At 36.6% G+C, this 20,343-nt stretch overlaps 1 protein-coding gene and 2 pseudogenes across 10 annotated transcripts in view; 1 reads left to right on the top strand and 2 right to left on the bottom strand.

The window, feature by feature from the left end:
- The window catches only part of DENND1A (DENN domain containing 1A), a 542,810-nt gene that overhangs the window by 68,686 nt on the left and 453,781 nt on the right, over positions 1–20,343 (top strand). The gene's annotated exons all lie outside the window — the stretch shown is intronic.
- On the bottom strand, positions 11,410–12,677 carry LOC100969570 (phosphatidylinositol-glycan biosynthesis class F protein-like; annotated as a pseudogene).
- LOC112440886 (U7 small nuclear RNA) lies at positions 12,617–12,673 on the bottom strand (annotated as a pseudogene).

Below are 20,343 nucleotides of genomic sequence, written 5' to 3' on the forward strand. Positions count from 1 at the left end.
AAAAATATCTCATTCAGTGGAATTTGTTATGTCCAAATAAGCAAGGCAATGTTAGTATCAGTTGTTTGTGAGGCTTTTGAAATAGCTCCATTTACATAGAACTGGACATTATAATTGTGTTTTTTAGAGTGGGGTTTTACCTATGGTTACATTTACTTCTAGAGTATCTCCAGGGACTTATCTTGTTTTTCTTAGCAAGGTAGAAAAGAGATTTAGAGTATATGAAGGATCGGTTCATTATCTTCTATTTCCCTTCCACTGCATTTATTACCACTTTGCATGCAGTAGGTTGTGGCAATGTCTGGTACTGTCTCGGTAGCTGATAAGATGAAGATATATTCGACCAAGAGACAGAAGAGGAGAGAGAAACTTCATTTGAACTGGTAACCATTTGCTTAAATTGATTAAATTAGTTGCTTCATTTTTTATTTCATTTTACTTATTTTTATTTATTTATTTTTTTGAGACAGAGTATCACTCTGTTACCCAGGCTGGAGTGCAATGGCGTGATCTCGGCTCACTGCACCCTCTGCGTCCTGGGTTCAAGTGATTCTCCTGCCTCAGCCTCCTGAGTAGCTGGGACTACAGGTGCATGCCACCATACCCGGCTAATTTTTGTATTTTTAGTAGAGCTAGGTTTTACTATGTTGGCCAGGCTGGTCTCAAACTCCTGACCTCAGGTGATCCACCCACCTCGGCCTCCCAAAGTGCTGGGATTACAGGTGTGAACCACCGTGCCCAGCTTCATTTTTTATTTTTTTGTTTTACTTTGCTTTCTGGGTCATTTTGAATTTTATTTTTAAATCTGAGACAAAATATTAAACATCTGGGTCCTATTACATGTAGACGTTCTTTACAAATGTTGTGATTGGGATCAAGGAACAGTCTGAAGTTCCTGGGCAGGAGAATCAGCTGAGGGCTAGGATGAATGTTGCCATTTGTGTTGAGAGACCAGCAAGGTTGATTTTTGCCAGCAGAAATGTACAAAGAATGATCTTGCTCAAAATGAGATAATGCAGTGGGTTAAAAATGAATTTGTAAATACTTTCATCTGCCTCAGTTATTGCTGCCTAATATTTGTTTCACCCACGGTTTCTCTTTTCCTGCAAATTATGTGTACAGTGTGATTGACTTTCTAAAGGTGTTGATATATACTAATATATCCTAATATTCTAAAGGTGATGATACATATATTTTTTTTCCCATGAAAATATCTTAGAAGTAGGTGTATTGTAATAGTTACCTAAAGGAAATGCTTCTTAATCTGAGACATTTTCCGGCCCATTGAGAGGAACAGTAGCTTTTTTGAGAGGCTGGCATCTCAAGATAGAAAGATGTCTCTAAGTATTGCCCTGGAGTGCTACTGAATGATTTCTTTACTCTGTCATTAAGCCCTTATTGTGTCAAAAAACAAATCTCTTGGAGACCCTCACAGAAAGATTTGTTTCCTAAAACCTGAGTGCTAGCTAGAGCTCATAATTTTTGTGTTTTTTTGAGACAGAGTCTCACTCTGTCACCCAGGCTGGAGTACAGTGGTGTGATCTCGGCTCACTGCAACCTCTGTCTCCCAGGTTCAAGTGATTCTCATGCCTCAGCCTCCCATGTAGCTGGGATTACAGGCGCCTGCCACCATGCCTGGCTAATTTCTGTATTTTTAGTAGAGATGGGGTTTTACCAGGTTGGCCAGGCTGGTCTCGAACTCCTGAACTCAAGTCATCCGCCTACCTCACCCTCCCAAAGTGCTGGGATTACAGGTGTGAGCCACCATGCCCGGCCTAGAGCTCATAATTTCAGTCTCCTCAATTTAAGGGGTTTTTACAAAAGTGTTCCAAATGAAATATTTTCTCCCCCGCTTCTATTCTTTTGTACAACAGTTGAGGAGTCAACCTATACTTGCCTTATTGATAACTGATCACTGGTTATTTATAATAAAATTTAAAGGCTGGGCGTGGTGGCTCATGCCCGTAATCCCAGCACTTTGGGAGGCTGAGACCGGCGGATCATGAGGTCAGAAGTTCGAGACCAGCCTGGCCAACATGGTGAAACCTCGTGTCTACTAAAAATAATAAAATTAGCTGGATGTGGTGGTGTTCACCTGTAATCCCAGTTACTTGGGGAGGCTGAGGCAGGAGAATGGCTTTAACCCAGGCGGTGGAGGTTGCAGTGAGCCAAGATTATGCCACTGCATTCTAGCCTGGGTGACAGAGCAGGATTCCATCTCAAAACCAAAAAAGAAAAAAAAAAAGAAAGAAAAACAATTTAAAATGAAACATCTTTGGAAGGTTTTTTCTTTCTTTTTAAAAACTAGTTGCACTCTTATCAGCCAATGTTTTTGAGCTGTGTCAGGCTATTAAAATGCAGGTTTATAGGGTGGTGTTTTCAGGATGTTCCTGAGAATCAGTCCTGAGTTTCAGTATTCCCTCTGCTGCTGTGGTGGATAAGGTGAACATTCTTATTTTTAATTGCTTAGCTTTCCTAAATGTTTAACTGAGGCCCGTCGCATAAGTGCACTGGGAATGTGCTGTTATATTCATTAGTGTGGCTTTGGATGGCCTGAGTCCATGACAGACTGGCTTTCTTCATATACTTATTCATAAATTCAAACAAGTCTTTGAGGGACTTAATGCTATGGATATAAATAAAACACTTTCTTTTTGAGGAGTTTACATCTGATGAGGGAAATAAATAGTCAACCAGTAGCCATACATTATTTGGGATAAATAGAGACAGGCACAAAGTGCTGTGGCAGCTCAGCAGAGGCAGCAGGGAGCAAACAGTTTTATACCCAGTTGCTATGGAAATCTGTGTATCCTCAGCCTCTCCCAAGGTCCCCAAAAGTGCCATCCTTACATCAGCAGCTCAGACCCCTCAATCTCCGGAACTAAATCAGGCTTAGGTGAGGATGAGAAACTTAGATATGACTTCTTAAGTATAGCTTCTCAAGTACAGGCCCTCTCAATTTGTAAACTAAAGAGAGAAGTTAACTGTTCCCCGTCCCTACCACCACCACTCTTCCCCAGAGTGTAATGGCGGGACAGGCAGAAGATAACTGCCGAAGACACTGATTGTTTAAAAGGGGGCCAGCAGGAGGCACGTTGGAGCACATAGCACTCAATAGCGGTCCCCAAATACGCTGGGCAAATGTTGGAAGTTTCCTGATGGAGACTCAGTCCTGCTCTAGCCTGAGAGTGGCTCACCATGGCTCTTAGTTCTACCTTCTGGGCTTTTGGATTCTGAATCATCCTTCTTTAAATAAAAGAGAACCTGTGTTTGCAACTGAGTGGTTTCTCAGCCTGCTTCTGGTCTGTAAAGTTTAGTGAGTCAACAGCCTATTGTTTTTTCATTTGTATTTTCTTTGTTCCTTTCAGTCCAGGTTAGCTGTGTTTCTCCCCATAGGAGCCTCTTAAAAACTCCTTTGTTGTCCTGTGAATCTGCTGGAGTTTACTCCTTGACATAATATTCATACCCACAAATGTCTTTGAGATAAGCCCGCCTTTTCTACTTTGGTTTTCTAGTGAGACCACTGAGGAACAACAGTTGTAAGCTTCTTAGAAGCCCTGTTGTTTAACTGAATGGTTCTCTATGATGGTACCACCTTAGATCTTTTGGAGGTCTTGCAAAGAATTTTAAAATCACCCCCTTAGCTTTTTCTTATCCTAAGAGTACCCTGGATTTGATCTTTACCCAGAGGCCATTTCTTAATTTTAACATCATTTATTGTCTGGAGAGGCTAGAAATGAGTAAACAAATTGAGTTCTATACATAGAATAGTAGTAATAAAAAGGAACAAGGTATTGCTATATTCAACAACATGGATGGATCTCAACATAATTATCTTGAGTGAAAGAGTCCAGACAAAAAGAGTACATACTTTCTGATTCCATTTATATAAAAGCCTAGAAAGTACAAACTAATCTATAGTGACAGAAAGCACACCAGTGGTTCCCTAGGGATGGGTGGTGGGGAATGCAGCAGGAGGGATAGATTACGGAGGAGCACAAAGAAACCTTTGGGGTTGATTGATTGTGGTGATGGTTTAATGGATGTACACATATGTCAAAACTCATCAAATTATACACTTCCATGCTTGTGTTTTCTTATTTTTTTTCATTCTTGTGTTGAAGACGTGTCTCTTGAAAGCAATATATAGTTGGATATTTTAAAATCCAGTCATCTTTACCTGTATTTTTTACTGGAAATGCTTTTTATGCTTCTTTTTTTATTACTTTCTTTTGGATTATTTAAGCATTTTAATCATTCAGTTTTTTCCCTTTTATCATTTGGGACTTAAATACTATTTCTGTGCCTTTAACTGATACACTGAAAATAATGGTGGCTATGATTTAGTAGTGCTTACTTTATACCAGTCATTGTTTTATATGCTTTACCTATATTAACTCTTTTAATCATCACAAAAACCCTATGGGATAGATACTGTTACTGTCTCAATTTTACAGATGGGGAAACCATGGCATGGCGAGCTTATGTAATCTGTCCAAGGCCACAGAGCTATCAAGTAGTAGGGCTGGGATTTGAACCCAGGTCGTGTGCTTTCAGTGTCCATAATGTTAACTAATACAGGCATACCTCAGAGATATTGCAGGTTCAGTTTAGTTGCAGACCACAATAAAGTGAATAGCGCAATAAAGTGAGTCACAAATTTATTTGGTGTCCCAATGCATGTAAAGTTATGTTTATACTCTACTATTGTCTATTAATTATATAATAGCATTATGTTTAAAAAGGTACATATCATGATTTAAAAATATTTTATTGCTAAAAATTGCTAACAATCAACTTGTAATCTTTTTGATCGCAAACGATCTTGTCTAAATGTTGATGGCTACCGGCTGGTCAGGATGGTGGCTGCTGAAGGCTGGGATGGCTGTGGCAATTTTTTAACGTAAGACAGCAATGAAGTTTGCTGCATTGATTGACTCTTCCTTTCACGAAAGATTACTCTGTAGGATGTGATGCTCTTTGATAGCATTTTACCCCCAGTCAAACTCCTTTTAGAATCGGAAACCTCTCAAATGCTGCTACTGGTTTATCAACCAGGTTTGTGTAATATTATAAATGCTTTCTTGTCATTTCAACAATGTTTACAATATTTTCACCAAAAGTAGTTTCCATCTCAGGAAAGGACATTCTTTGCTCATTTGTAAGAAGCAACTTCTCATCCATTCAAATTTTATCATGAGATCGCAGCAATTCAGTCCCATTTTCAGGTTCTGCTTTTAGTTCTGGTTCTCTTGTAGCTTCTATCACATCTGCATTGCTTCCTCCACTGAAGTCTTAAATACCTCAATGTCATCCAGGAGGGCTGGAATCAGCTTCTTCCAAACTCTTGTTAATGTTGGTATTTTGACCTCCCACAAATCACAGTTGTTCTTAATGGCATCTAGAATGGTGAATTCTTTCCAGAAGGTTTTCAATTTATTTTGCCCAAACCCATCAGAGGAATAACTATATATTGCAGCTATAGCCTTATGTATTTCTTAGACTTCAAAGTCAAAATTACTCCTTGATCCAGGGGCTGCAGAATGGATGTTGTGTTAGCAGGCCTGGCAACAACCTTCATCTCTTTGTATATCTCCATCAGAGCTCTTGGATGACCAGGTGCATTGTCTTTTTTTCTGAGTAGTAGGTTTCAACAGTGGGTTTAGACTATTTATTATGTTGGTGCAAAAGTAATTGTGGTTTGTGTCATTACTCAATGGCAAAAACCAGAATAATTTTTGCACCAACCTAAATAGTAATACATGCTGTAAAATGATGTGCTGGCATCCAGGCTTTGTTCCATTTATAGAGCACAGGCAGAGTAGATTTAGCATAATATTATACTTAAGAACCCTAGGATTTTCAGAATGGTCGATGAGCATTGGTTTGAATTTAAAGTCACCAGCTGCATTAGCTCCTAACAAAAGATTCGTCCTGTCCTTTGAAGCTGGTTTTGACATCTCCTCTCTAGCTATGAAAGTCCTAGATGGCATTTTCTTCTAATATAAGGTGGTTTCATCTACATTGAAAATCTTTTGTTAGTGTAGCCACCTTTATCAATGATCTTAGCTTGAACTTCTGGATAACTTGTTGCAGCTTCTGCACCAGGATTTGCAGCTTCACCTTGCACTTTTTTATGTTATGGAGATGGCATTTTCCCTTAAACCTCATGAACCAACCTCTGCTAGTTTCAAACTCTCCTGCAGCTTCCTCACCTCTCTCAGCCTTCATAGAATTGAAGAGAGTCAGGGCCTTGATGTGGATCAGGCTTTTGTGTAAGGGAATGTTGTGGCTGGTTTGATCTGTCCAGACCACTAAAACTTTCATGTATCAGCAATCAGGCTGTTTCACTTTATTATCATTCATGTGTTACTGAAGTAGTACTTTTCTTTTTCTTCAAGAACATTTCCTTTGGATTCGCAGTTGGGCTGTTTGGTACAAGAAGACTAACTTTGAGCCTATCTTGACTTTCAATATGCCTTCGTCACTGCTAAGCTTAATTATGTTTAGCTTTTGATTTAAAGACATGCAACTCCTCCTTTCAGTTGAGTACTCAGAGGCCATTGTAGGGTGAATTATTGGCTTAATGTCAATATTATTGTGTCTCAAGGAATAAGGAGGCCCAAGGAAGAGAAAGATGGGAGAATGGCTGGTTGGTGGAACAGTCAGAACACACACACATTTATTGATGAAGTTTGCCATCTTATATGGGCATGGTTTATGGCACCCCAAAACAATTACAACAGCAACATCAAAGATCATTGATCACTGATCATCATAACAGATATAATAATAATTTAAAGAGTTTGAAATATTGCAAAAAATTCCCAAAATGTGACACAGAGACATGAAATGACTTGCTCTATCCAGGGTTGTCATATACTTTCAATTTGTTTTTTTTTTTTTTTTGTTTTAAAGCAGTATCTTTGAAGTGCAATAAAACAAAGTATGCCCATACAAATCAACAGTTTCTGAGAAATTTTTGCATGTTTAATACAGTACAAGATTGTATATTGTTTTGACTTTAATCATTCCCCTCCTTGTTTATATGGTTTTTATTGTTGTGTATTTTACTTTAAACCTGTAAGATATTATTGATTTTTTTATATAACCAATGCTTGTTTAGATTTATCTGTGTATTTTCTATTTTCTTTGTTCTTTGTTATTTTTTTGAGATGAAGTCTCGCTCTGTCGCCCAAGCTGGAGTACAGTGGGGCTATCTCGGCTCACTGCAACCTCCGCCTCCTGGTTCAAACAATTCTCCTGCCTCAGCTTCCTGAGTAGCTGGGATTACAGGTGCATGCCACCACGCCCAGCTAATTTCTGTATTTTCGGTAGAGACAAGGTTTTGCCATATTGGCCAGGCAGGTCTCAAACTCCTGCCCTCAAGTGATCTGGCTGCCTCGGCCTCCCAAAGTGCTGGGATTACAAGTGTGAGCCACTGTGCCTGGCCATTTTCTTTGTTCTTTATGTCTTCTTGCATCTCAGAGTTTTTTCATCTGGGCTAATCTTCTTGCTTGAATAATATTCTTTGTTAGTGGCAAATATCTTAGTTTTGTTTATCTGAAGATGTCCTTATTCTAACCTCATATTGGAGATGTCATTTCATTGTCTTCTGGCTTCCTATATTGCTGTTGAAGTCCCTTTCCATTATAATTAATATTTTTGTGTCTTGTTTTCTAGTTTAGCAATGATACATGTCTAGCAGTGGAGTTTTCTTCTTATATATCTTGGTTAGGACCAGTTTTTTGAATCTGAGGACTTAGAACTTCTTTTTTTTTTGGAGCTTTGATTACACGTATGTCTGACATTCTCTTTTTGTCCTTTACAGTTTTAAACCATTTTTTTTGTGTGTTTTCAATCTGTTTCTCTCTGATATATTCAATAACTTCTTCAAGTCTTTCTTCCAGTTTACTAGTTCTCTCTTCAGCTGTGTCTAATTGCTTTTAAAACCATCCATTTATGGCCAGGCACAGTGGCACACACCAGTAACCTAGCACTTTGGGAGGCCAATGTGAAAGGATTGCTTGAGGCCAGGAATTCAAGATCAGTCTGGGCAAATAGTGAGACCCTGTCTCTACAAAAATGAAAACAAACAAAAAACCCATTGATTTGGTGTTTAATTTTAATTATTTTTAATAAGTTTCTTGAGATATTCACAAACCATACAATTTGCCCATTAATAAAAGATATAATTAATGGTTTTGGTATATTATTTAAATTGTGGAGTAATATGTGTATATATAAAACAAAATTTGCCATTTTAAATATTTTTAAGTGTAAATTTAGTGGTATTAATTATGTTTAACACTGTTGTGCAGCCATCACCACTATCTGTTATTAAAATCTTTTCAACACCTCAAATAAAAACTTTGTAATCATTAACAATAATTTCCCATTTTCCCCTCCTTCCTAACCTCTGGTAACCTCTATCCTATTTTCTGTCTCTATGAATTTGCCTATTCTAGTTTCCTCATATAAGTGGAATCATATATTATTTGTCCTTTTCTGTCTGGTTTATTTCACTTACCCTAATGTTTTCAAGCTTTATTCATGTTGTAGTATGTACAGAACTTCATTCCTCTTTATGGCTGAATATTTATCCATTAGATGTATATACTGCATGTTGTTTATCCATTCATCTGTTGATGGACAATTTGGTTATCTCCACTTTTCAGCAATTGTGAATAATGCTGCAATCAACAATGTCATTCATTGTTGGTATATGTTTGCATTTCTGCTTTCAATTCCTTTGGGTATATACCTAGGAATGGCATTGCTGGATCATATGATAATTCTATTTTTTAGCTTTTTGAGTAACTGCCAAGCTGTTTTCCATAACAGCTGCACCATTTTATATAGCCACCAGCAATGTGTAAGGTTCCAATTTCTCTACATTCTTGTCAGTGGATACTGTTGTCTGTCTCTTTTATTATAGCCATTCTAGTGGGGATGAAGTGACATATCATTGTTGTTTTGATTTGCCTTTCTCTAATGCCTAATTATATTGAGCATCTTTTAGTGTGCTTCTTGTATATTTTCTATGGAGAAATACCTATCCAGTCTGGTCGTTTAAAAAATTACCAGGTTATAAGGGTTCTTTATATATTCTAGATACAAACCTGTTATCAGATATGTGACTTGCAAGTACTTTCTCCCACTTTGTAGGTTAACTTTTCTCTTTCTTGATTGTGTCATCTGAAACAGAAGTTTTCATTTCAGTGAAGTCCTATTTATCTAATATTTCTTTTGTTGTTTGTTCTTTAGTATGGTACCTAAGAAACCATTGCCCATCCTAAAGTTACAATGATTTATTTCTGTGTTTTCTTCTAAGTTTGTTTGTTTGTTTATTTGTTTGTTTATTAGGTTTTAGCTCTTACATTTGGGTCTATAATCCATTCCTTTTTTTTTTTTTTTTTTTTTTTTTGGAGACAGGTTCTCACTTGGTCACCCAGGCTGGAATACAGTGGCATGAACTTAGCTCACTGCAACCTCAACTTCCCAGGCTCAAACAATCTTCCCACCTCCGCTTTGCAAGTAGCTGGGACTACAGGTGTATGCCACCACACCCACTTAATTTTTTGGGGGGTGGGTAGGGAGAGATGAGGTTTCGCTATTTTGGCCAGGCTGGTCTTGAACTCCTGGCCTCAAGTGATTCTTCTGCCTCAGCTTCCCAAAGTGTTGGGATTAAAGGCATGAACCAGTATCCCCAGCCTACAATCCAAATCAAGTTGATTTTTATATATGCTTATAAGGAAGGAGTCTAACTTTATTCTTTCAAATGTAGATAGTCAATTGCCCCTGCACCTTCTGTTGAAAAGTATTAATTCTCCATTGAGTTGTTTTGGTTTCCTTGTTGATTTTTTTTTTGTTTTTTGGAGACAGAGCCTTGCTCTCTTGCCCAGGCTGGAGTGTAGTGGCACAACCTTGGCTCACTGCAACCTCTGCCTCCCGGGTTCAAGAGATTCTTGTGTCTCAGCCTCCTGAGTAGCTGGGACTACAGGTGCGTGCCAGCATGCCCAGCTAATTTTTTGTATTTTTGGTAGAGATGGTGTTTTGCCATGTTGGCCAGCCTGGTCTTGAACTACTGGCTTCAAGTGATCTGTCCACCTCAGCCTCCCAAAGTGCTGGGATTACAGGCATAAGCCACCGTGCCTGGCCCCTTGTTGAAAATTAATTGACAATTGTAACTGACAATTGCAAATATTTATTTCTGGACTCTGAATCCTGTTCATATCCTAATGCTGTACTATACTGTCTTGATTACTGTAGATTTGTAGTAAATTTTAAAATTGAGAAGTATGAGTCCTCCAATTTTGTTCTTTTTAAAGATTGTTTGACTATTCTGGGTCCCTTGCATCTCCATATGAATTTTAGTATTAGCTTATCAATTTCTGCAAAAAGCCCAGCTGGGATTTTGGTAGGGATTTAATTGAATCTGTAGATTCATTTGGGGAGGATTGTCAGCTTAACAATATTGTGTTCCAATACATGAATATAGGATATCTTTCCATTTATTAAGGTAATGTTTAGGGTTTTTTTCCCCATAATGTTTTGTAGTTTTCAGAGTATAAGTTTTGCAATTCCCTTGTTAAATTTATTCCTATTTTTCTTAATCTTTTTGATGTTATTGTAAATGGAAATTTTGAATTTCATTTTTGTATTGTTCTTTGTTAGTGTATAGAAATAGAATTGATTTTTTAAAATATTGATCTATTATCCTGCAGATTTGATGAACTAGTTTATTAGTTCTAATAGGTTTTTAGTGAATTTCTTAGGATTTTCTTTGTGTAAGATTATGTAATGTACAAATCAAGATAGTACTACTTCTTTCTTTCTATTCTTGATGACTTTTATTTCTTTTTCATACCTAATTACCCTGGCTAGAACCTCCAATACAGTGTTGAATAGAAGTGGCAGAAATGAATATTCTTTTCTTCATCCGCATCTTAAAGAGAAACATTTAGTCTTTTGGCATAATTATGATATTAATTATAGGTTTTTTAGATGCCCTTTATCAGCTTGATGAAGTTCTGTTTTGCTTCTAGTTTGTTTAATTTTTTTTATTATGAAAGGATATTGGATTTTGTCAGATGCTTTTTCTGTGTCTTTTGAGATGATTGTGTGATTTTTGTTCATCATTCTCTAGATACGGCTTATTACATTAATCTATTTTTGGATATTAAACCAACCTTGCATTCTTGTTTTTAAAAATTCTATCATAAGTACTTTATTTTAACTAGAAGATACAATCTCCAAGGAGTTTCATGGTTTAAAAAGCTACAATTACATCATGTTGTAACTACGTAAAACACAGTGCTGTAATGGAACTACTTGACTTTGATTATATACATTTTTGCACAGCCCTATGGAATATATGCAAAGGAATATTTTCTCCCTTTGCTCCAATTAATTGTTCTTGTATAGAAATTGCTTTATATTCCAGTATATCCAGAATGGTAAAATAACAAGTCCATCCATGTTGCTAAAGGTCACTCCAAGCATATAGGAGATGGGCCATACCTGCCATGGTCTTTCTCCACTCAGTGGTATTGGCAGTGCTTCAAGTTATGCTCCTACAAAACTAGAAATTGTAATGATCTGGAGACTATTCTCCCAAATGGCTGTAACTCCATTTCTACTGAAAACTCTAAGCTATGCTTTTGAGATTTGGTTCTAACAAACATAAGGTACAGTGGTAAAAGTAGACAAAATGACTGCAAATAAAAATGTTTCCAACACCAACTCTATTAGCTCCATATAGAACAAAAATTACATGGAAGGAGAAACAGGACAAAAGAAGGTAGACACAGCATTTCAAAAATCAAGTTACCTTGTGTGATAATGAACTTTTTTAGGGGATGCATTTGGTTTCACTACTAAATATAATACTAGATTGACAGCAGCTACAAAACCAGAACATATGCACAACCATGTCAAGTGTGTTTACAATATTGAGAAGTTCTCCAAGAAGAATGATGGAATGAAGACACTTAGGATAATTGAAAATATGCATAAAATATGGGTATAAAGTAGTTTTTTGATGTCAGTATCTTTCATGGTATTTTCTTGAGTGGCTATCTCTCTTGCTTGGGGAAGGGACTTGGGGAACTACTGCATCCTACTATCATGTGGGAAGGGCTGTCCTGGCCCTAATGCAGGCACCCTTGCATTCTTAGGATAAATCTCACTTGGTCATGGTGTGTAATCCTTTTTTTGTGTTGCTGGATTTGGTTTGCTATTACTAATATATTGAGTATTTTTGCATTTTTAGTTTTCTTATATTTGTTTGCTTTTGGTATCAGCATAATACTGGCCTTATAGAATGAATTGGAAAGTTTTTCTTCATATTTTAGTTTTTGAAAGAGTTGATGAAGAATTGGTATTCATTCTTCTTTAAATGTTTGGTAGAATTCTCCAGTAAAGTCATCTGAGTTCATCTGTTTTGGTGGGAAGTTTTCAAATTAGTAATTCAATCTCTTGCTATAGGTCTATTCAGATTTTCTGTTTCTTCTTGAATCAGTTTTGGTAGTTTGTATTTTTCTAGAGATTTGTCCATTTCATATATCTAATTTGTTGGCACACATTTGTTCATAGCATTCTCTCTCTCTCTCTTTTTTTTTTTCTGCTAAACCAGAAAACCTAGACAAATTCTGAAAGAGCTGTAACATTAATATTTTCTTGCTCCTCTGTATTTCTGCAAATATGGTCCTCATGGTTTTTTCTTTTACTTCTCACCTCTCATACATTGTACTTGCAGCCACTGCAAAGTAATTGTCATTTTCAGATGCTGTTTCTTTGTCTGAAATGTCTTTTCTCTTGCCTCATTGGAGGAATTGGCATTTATCTTCAAGATAATTTTCTTCATGCTGCCTTCCCTGATTGTCCAGACAGACTCAGTCTTTCCTTCCTTTGAATTCCGATGTACTTCTACACATCTGTCAACGTACTTGTTTCTTTCAAAGGGCAGCTGAGCATCCTGTTCACCTTCTTTTCCCTAACGAGAAACATGGGACTTAATACAAATTGTTTCTTGGGAATTGCATGTTGAATAAATGAATGAGGTATGAAACATTTCTTCTGAGCTCTCAACCTGTTTGGATGCCTGAAAAGTATCTGAAATTCAAAATGTCTGAATTCTAACTCATGATCTGCTCATTAAACTGAATGAAGCTCTGGTCCCCTTCCACTGAGCAGCACATTTAAAAAATCAGGTATGCAAGCTAAAAACCTATTGCCTTCATCCTGGTCACCTGCCTTCCTGCTCACCCTCTATATTCAATATATCAGAAAAATTTGATTGATTTACCTAAATATCTTTAAAAACTAGGTATTTCTTCTCAACTATCATTATCCTAAACCTCTTTCTCACCTTCCCCCACCCCCCCTGCACCAATTCCTTCAGGTCTCACTTCAGACATTAAATCATCCTTAGGGGGGAACCTTTTCAGATCCCCAAAGTAAGCTTGTTCTTACACTGTATAGTCTTGTGGCAGTTATCATAGCTTATAGTTACATTACTTGTGCAGTTGTTAGTTTGCCTGAGCTTCTGTACTGGACCTTAAACTCTGTGAGGGTAGTGATCACCCAGTATTTTCTTCACCACTGTATGACCAGATCTCAATATTAAGAAGATTTAGTGAATATTTATGGAATGAACAAACACTGAAAATTAGGTAATTTATGTGGAAATGCCTTTAAAATGAAAATTACTGGAGAAACATTATTTTGATGATCTCTTAACATTTAAAATAACTGTGATTAGTTTATTGAATTTATAATTTTTTGTTTGAGTGAAAAATTCTAAATTCTCATGGTATTTAAGGGTGCATCATCTTGGATAGATCCACTTATTGCTGATTAGGCTTTGTTTACTGGAATTATGGAATTGGTATAACAATAACAAAGTGTACGGTAGGGTCTCTCTGGAAAGCACTATACTACTTTCTAAATGACATCACCTTGGTAATTATCACATTTGGTTTAAGATTTCACTTAGCACAAAATGGGTTGCAGAAAGTCAAACTCTCGTATATATTTAAGTAAAGGTGATGACTTTCTTCACAATAGAGCAGAGATGAAATAGCTTCCACATTTGTTATTCTGAATGGAGCCTTGGGATGAAATTCCAAGCAGCAGAATGCCACTTAACATTCTGCATGCTATTTTGCTCTTTAGTAGCATAATTGTAAAATGAGGCAATAAAACCAGAAAAGATATAATATGTATACCTGTGTAGGCACTTCACATGATAAAATGTCACACGAGACTGTTTACTCCATGCTGGTTATTTGGATAACGCCCCACCTGCCTAGTGACAGGAGGTGCTGAGTCTTGCATAAATCTTGGAAAGAAGGTTAGGGTTAATATAGTGAGTTCTTCAGTAGGAAAAAAAATACAGCATATGTGATAATAATAATGGCGACTCTTTGATTACTATTTTTGTACCGGCACTGTGCTAGGCCCTTGGGGACAGTGTGTGACAAAGAGGGAGATAATACAAGTGAGTACCTTTCATGTGTCAGCTATTCTGCTATACATTTTACTTACAATATTTGTAAATATAATAACTCTGCCAGGTAGGTGGTGTTATCTCCATGTATATATGACTGATTCTTGTTTATCTCATAAAAAATTCTAACGACCTCATTGGAGTCCTGTTATAATTATCATGTTTAAACTTTGGTGCTTTTTTTTAAGTTTAAATAGTCTTTTTTTTTTTGAGACAAAAAAAATTAATGAGAAGAGACAAAGAAACATCAAAGAGCTTTTTCCTCTGATTGCTGTGTTAGAACTTTTGCCTGAAAATAGGTTACATTCCTTCTGTTTTCAGCTGAATCCTCATTAACTTTACATTTTAATGATGTCCAGGGCAAATTACACCATTTATGGTCAGTACCTTAAAGGGATGCTTAAAGGGGACTTAAAAAATTTTTTTTGAGTGGTGGATGTATTTACTCCAGGAATATAAATTGATCCAGAATTCTTGAAAAAAAAAAAATAGACAAAAACCCTTGAAACATGGGGTCGATGTTCCATTTCTAACTATTATAACAATTTAATTCAAAAGAAATTATTTTCACCTTAAAGTAAATTAATCATTAAAGAACATTTATAATATTTGGGAGTATGCAACTGGAACCAGTGTCCTACATTTATTTTTGAAAATAGTTTCAGTTTCTCATTTACTTGGATTTAAATTCAATTTTACTGCTTAGCTTCAGAAATAATTCATAGGTGGTAGATGCTCAATAGGAATAAATGAAGACAGCTTCTCCCAGTTATGAAAAAAACAAGGGTGATTGAAATGCTAATATGTTGATAGACAGATTGTATTTGCACAAGAATGAGGGAATCTGCTGTAAGGTGGAACTCTTCACAGGATTCCAAATTATTCAATTTAAAAGAACAATATGAACTGTGGAGCTGTGCTTTCATTGTAAGCTTTGAATGCTTAATTATTATTAGATGATAAATTGGAATAAAGTGTCGTGTTGTGTCAAATACTGTTTATTTCCTTAACAATTATTGGATAAGTGGATTAAGGGAAATTGGCCTGTCGTGGAAACTGTAATTATGAGAATGCCCCATCTAACATCATGTATTTTATAAGGTTTGTACTCCTGTTTTTTAAATGTGTTTAATTGAATCCCTTCTGTGTGCCAGGCAGTGGGCTAATGTCCTTGTTAAGGCGTTTTTGAATACAAGGGGTGGAATTTCACTAAAACTAGCTCAGGAAGGGCAGGGATAGAGGTGGAGAGGTCTGTTGTACAGTGAAGGACAGGAAGCAAAACCAGCTGGGCTTCATGAGGACCAATTGGAACCGGAAAGTCATGCACCAGGGTGGCTTCATCTCTTTCATCATGGCTTTGCCTCTGCTGGCTTCCTTCGTTCACCACTTATCTTGGTAATGGTTCAAAGTGGTCTATATGATCTTTCAAGCTTGGCTTCCCACCGTTAACAGACACTTTTTGTCTGTACCCAAGGTCGATTCGAGCATGTGGCTCAGCCCAGACCTGGATGGTCCCCGTGGCCTCCAGGTGCTCTGCTGCACTGCCCCTTCCGCGTGAGCAGAGTGAAACATGTCTGCATGGAAAAAGATATGGCTCTTGCCCATGTGTGGCTTTTTGTGGAGATGATAATACACCTAAAAAGATTATTTCTACTTAAATGTGCTATGGACTTCCCTATAAATAAAATATTTCCGTTATCTGCTGTATTTGCAAACTGAGGAAACAGTGGGAGGATTTGGGCACTGCCACTGAGTGAGGGTGAAGTGATTTTCTTTCAGAATGAGGTTTTCCTAGGTAGGGCTTCCTGAGGGTCTAAATCCATAATTGGATCCTACTTGCCACTGTACAAGGAAACTGAATGTAGAAGGAAAAAGAAATTTTCTTTGTTAAGTTTTCTTTCCAGGTACCGCCTTGAATGATTGATTGGCCAACATATCTAATGCAATTTAAGGACATTTGGGAAATCTTTGGGTCTGATCTATTGTTACTAATGATTCTTGATATGGCTATTTTTTTTTAAGTTGTCCAAATTTCAGTTTTCTAAGGATTCAGTTAAAGCACTAGCAGATTCTGCAATTGCTCCTCAAGTATCATCATTTTTCTTATAACTGAGTATTGAAATGGAGCAAAGCTCGTGGCTGTAACTTAACATTTGTTAAGCTTCTATTTGCTTTATATATATGTATATACATATTATATATATACACGCACATATACACATACACAGACATATACATATATACACAGATGAACAAGTATGTGTGTATTTTTTCTTATTCTTCCTGGAGCCCATAAGAGATTAATTATTGTCCTCATTTTATAAGTGTTACAAACCAACGCACAGAAAGATGAAGTAACTTGCCTTAAGGTAATACAGCTAGTAAGTAGTGGATTGTTGATTCGATTCTAGGTCTGTACTGTGCTGCCTGTGTCTATAATAGCTCTGCTTAAGGTTAATGGTTAGGTTGTGTTTCTGGAATGCTCAACTTCTCTGCTGGAACAAGGTTTTGCATCAGTATGGGTTGGTTAAAAGCGTAAATTCTGGTTCTGGTACAGCCAGTTTATAAGCTGTGTGACGATAGGATGTACAAGTTGTTTCGTATTTTTAATTTATAAAATGGGATTATTAATGGGTCCCATCATAGAGGTTTCATAGGAGGAATGAAAGAAATAGTACAGTCTTTTTGCCACAACATGTGCAGGAGCAGTGTCAGAATAATGTAGAAATTGCATTGGTTTACATGTTTTATGCCATCAGGTTGGATTAGCTGAAGTCAAAGTAGACTAGCACTGTTTTTCTTGGTCTTTACATTTGGGCAGGTTCTCCACTTTCTCAGTTTTTTCCTTTTCTTTAGGAAAAGAGGTGCTGACCTTGAGGTTTAGGTTGAGATTGCCATTGATAGAGTCAGGGCTCCCAAATTGTGCTTTTAGCCTTCTTTATATAGTGTTGAACAATAGTTTTAAAATAGTTTGGTGTCTCAGTTTTCAGAAAAACTACATATGTATAACGTTTTTATTCATACCTTATCCCTTGATAGTAGTATCTGGTTGAACAGTAATTTTAAAATAGTTTGGTTTTTCAGTTTTCAGAAAAACTACATATATATAATGTTTGTATCCATACCTTACCCCTGGATAGGTATCTGATTGTTTCTGGGTTATGCTAATGCAACAGGACTATTTTCAAGTTGTGTTTTCTCCTTTAACTTGACCTGGTTTGTTGAAAGATGGTCGATCCTCTTGGGGGTAGGCAAGGGGGTGCTAATTGTGAAGTATCTTTGTTGAGTGATGAGACACTGGTGTCTGTGAATGTAGTGGAATGGTGGGATCATTTGATTATTCTAATTGCAGACAATCTGGGAACATAGGAAAGCAGCTTCTAAAACATAAGATGCACAGGCTTTATCCTCGGTTGGGAGGAGTTTAAATCCTGACCCTTTCTTGGCCAGTAAACTGACTTGGACAAGGCACTTGACCTTTTTGGATCTCAGTTTTCTCATCAGTAATATGGAATTACTATCCCCTTCCTATTTTATTATCTTGAGAATTTAATGGCATAAGAAATGTAATAATATGAGGTATTCAGAGTACTTTCCTCATAGTAGGTATTCAATATATGTTTAGTAAGGGAACTATAGAAGATAACAAATGTAGTTGTATTGTAGCCTATTTTATGCAATAAATATTCCAAAACGTTTTATATTACTATTTTTGTAAATTATCTGTTAAATGAAACAGAAAGGGAATGAACTTCTTTTGAAAAAGTCTGGGAAATTTTGTAACGTGAATAAACAACTTTTATTTGTAAGATAACATTAAAAATTATTTATAAAAATGTATACCTGTATACATTTTTCTGTATAGAAATTTGTTATATGCAGTAACATTTTAGTATTTCCTCAAATTTGAAATGAATAGCATGTGATATTAAATCACTTAAAAATTCTCTAATATGAGATATGAAAAACTTAGACTCAAACTATAATATATTTTACTTAACCACCTTTTTGGCTACCTTTCTTTTGGTATTTTATTATATATCCTTTTTATTTTTGTAAAAAAGTATATTAGCTTTTTTATTCTTAACCATATTTTTCCCCTCGATAATTTGACTGAAGAAATGAACTTGTGTTACTTTTTCTCTCATATTAAGCCAAGTCTGGTGAATAAAATACCCATAGTCAAGAAATTTGTGTGAGCTTGGCTGCACTGTGAACTCCCTGATTTCCTTCAGTCTTGTTAATTCATATGTGAGCCCAGGGGTATTATTGCCCATTAGCCTTTCCTCATAGTTATTTTATGAAAGTGCACAATTAATGTGAGAGTGTCGTGAAACCTTTGGAGACAGTGCCCTGGATATACTGAGGTAAATTTTGTTCAAAATCAACAGATAGCACCCTACTGTAATCTGCTAGCAGCTTGTTTATCTAATTGTCAATAAAATTTCTGGTTCAGGAAAGAATTTATGTTATCCTGAAACTTAACATACCATGTCCCCGGAACCAAGGAGAAATAATAATAGTAACTGCCAAACACCTACTGTGTGTCAGACACCCTGCTGGATACTTTACACACAGATCTCTCATTCTCAAATTCTGAGATAGCCCTTCTTCCTCATTTTATTGAGGGAGGTTGAGAAAACAACCCCTAACCATCTCACTTTTGCCAGGCTTCATAGCTGAAGCTCTCCCCACTTTTATATAGCATATATACCATATACCACTTTTTACCATATCCTCAGGAAACCCAAAGGACCTAACAGAAGTCAGAATGTATTTTGATGGAAAGTTAGTGATTCTTTTCTACTAATTTTTTTCTATCGGAGTGAACGAAGTGTGTGGTGGAGGAGTGTGTTTTGAGAGTTTTTGCAGTAGAAAGGTACTCAGGTTTTTTCTATTTTTTTTTTTTTCCTGGAAATCAAGAGGAAAATGCAGATATCCAAGATAAAGAGTTTAGGTAAACGAATAGTAGTTTGTGGATAGGGTCTAGATGAACTAGACTTCTGGAAGGATCCTTTGATTTTTGAAATGTATTATTATGATTGGATAGTTGTGTGTGTGGCAGTGGTGAGGGCTGTGATGAGTGTGCTTGACCATTATAAAACTACCTTCATTACTAGAGGGACACAGATTCCCCCCACCTCTACCATGATTGTATTGTTGAAAGCCGCCTTTTATCATTTTGCTGCCATATGTGTTTGTGAAAATCAGCTGCATTGTAAAAATTCTTACTTCCTGGAAACCAGAAACCCATTCAGCTAGTGTCCCTACCCTGACCACTTCCTCTTCGTTATTTCTAAATGACAGTGCTATTCCGGTAGCATTCCAGGCGTTCATCTAGCTAGGATTCCTTTTTCACGTTTGCTATTTGGTGCATTTTCTCCTGTTTTATTTGGTTTCATTGTCCTGATTAGTTCACCGAGTATAATAGAAGAGACATTTGCTTTTTTTTTTTTTTTTTTCCCTCTAAAGCAAGTTATTTTAGAGGGAGAGTTTACCAGTGATAAGAGCTGTTTATGTCCTGAGCGATTGATTTGTAATTAATGTTGCCTGGGCTCTTGCCTGTTGGCAGAATTGGTAACAGCTTGCAGTATTTTTTAAATTCTCTTTTCTTTTTGGTATTTTGACAATGTCATTCATATCTCATGAAAAACTACCTCAGACAGGTTAAATGTGTTAAAACATGGAACGAAAAGGATGGAAGGAGACCCAGTGCTGCCTAGAAACCTTGATCTTTTGCCAAAGTATTTAAACAATTTAGTGTTTTGGTTTCCTAGCTCCAAGCTGCTTCTCAAATCCCTTGCTAATTAATCCAGTTAATGCTTTGTAGA

Source organism: Pan paniscus, chromosome 11 (genome assembly GCF_029289425.2).
Source record: "Pan paniscus chromosome 11, NHGRI_mPanPan1-v2.0_pri, whole genome shotgun sequence".
NCBI lineage: Eukaryota > Metazoa > Chordata > Mammalia > Primates > Hominidae > Pan > Pan paniscus.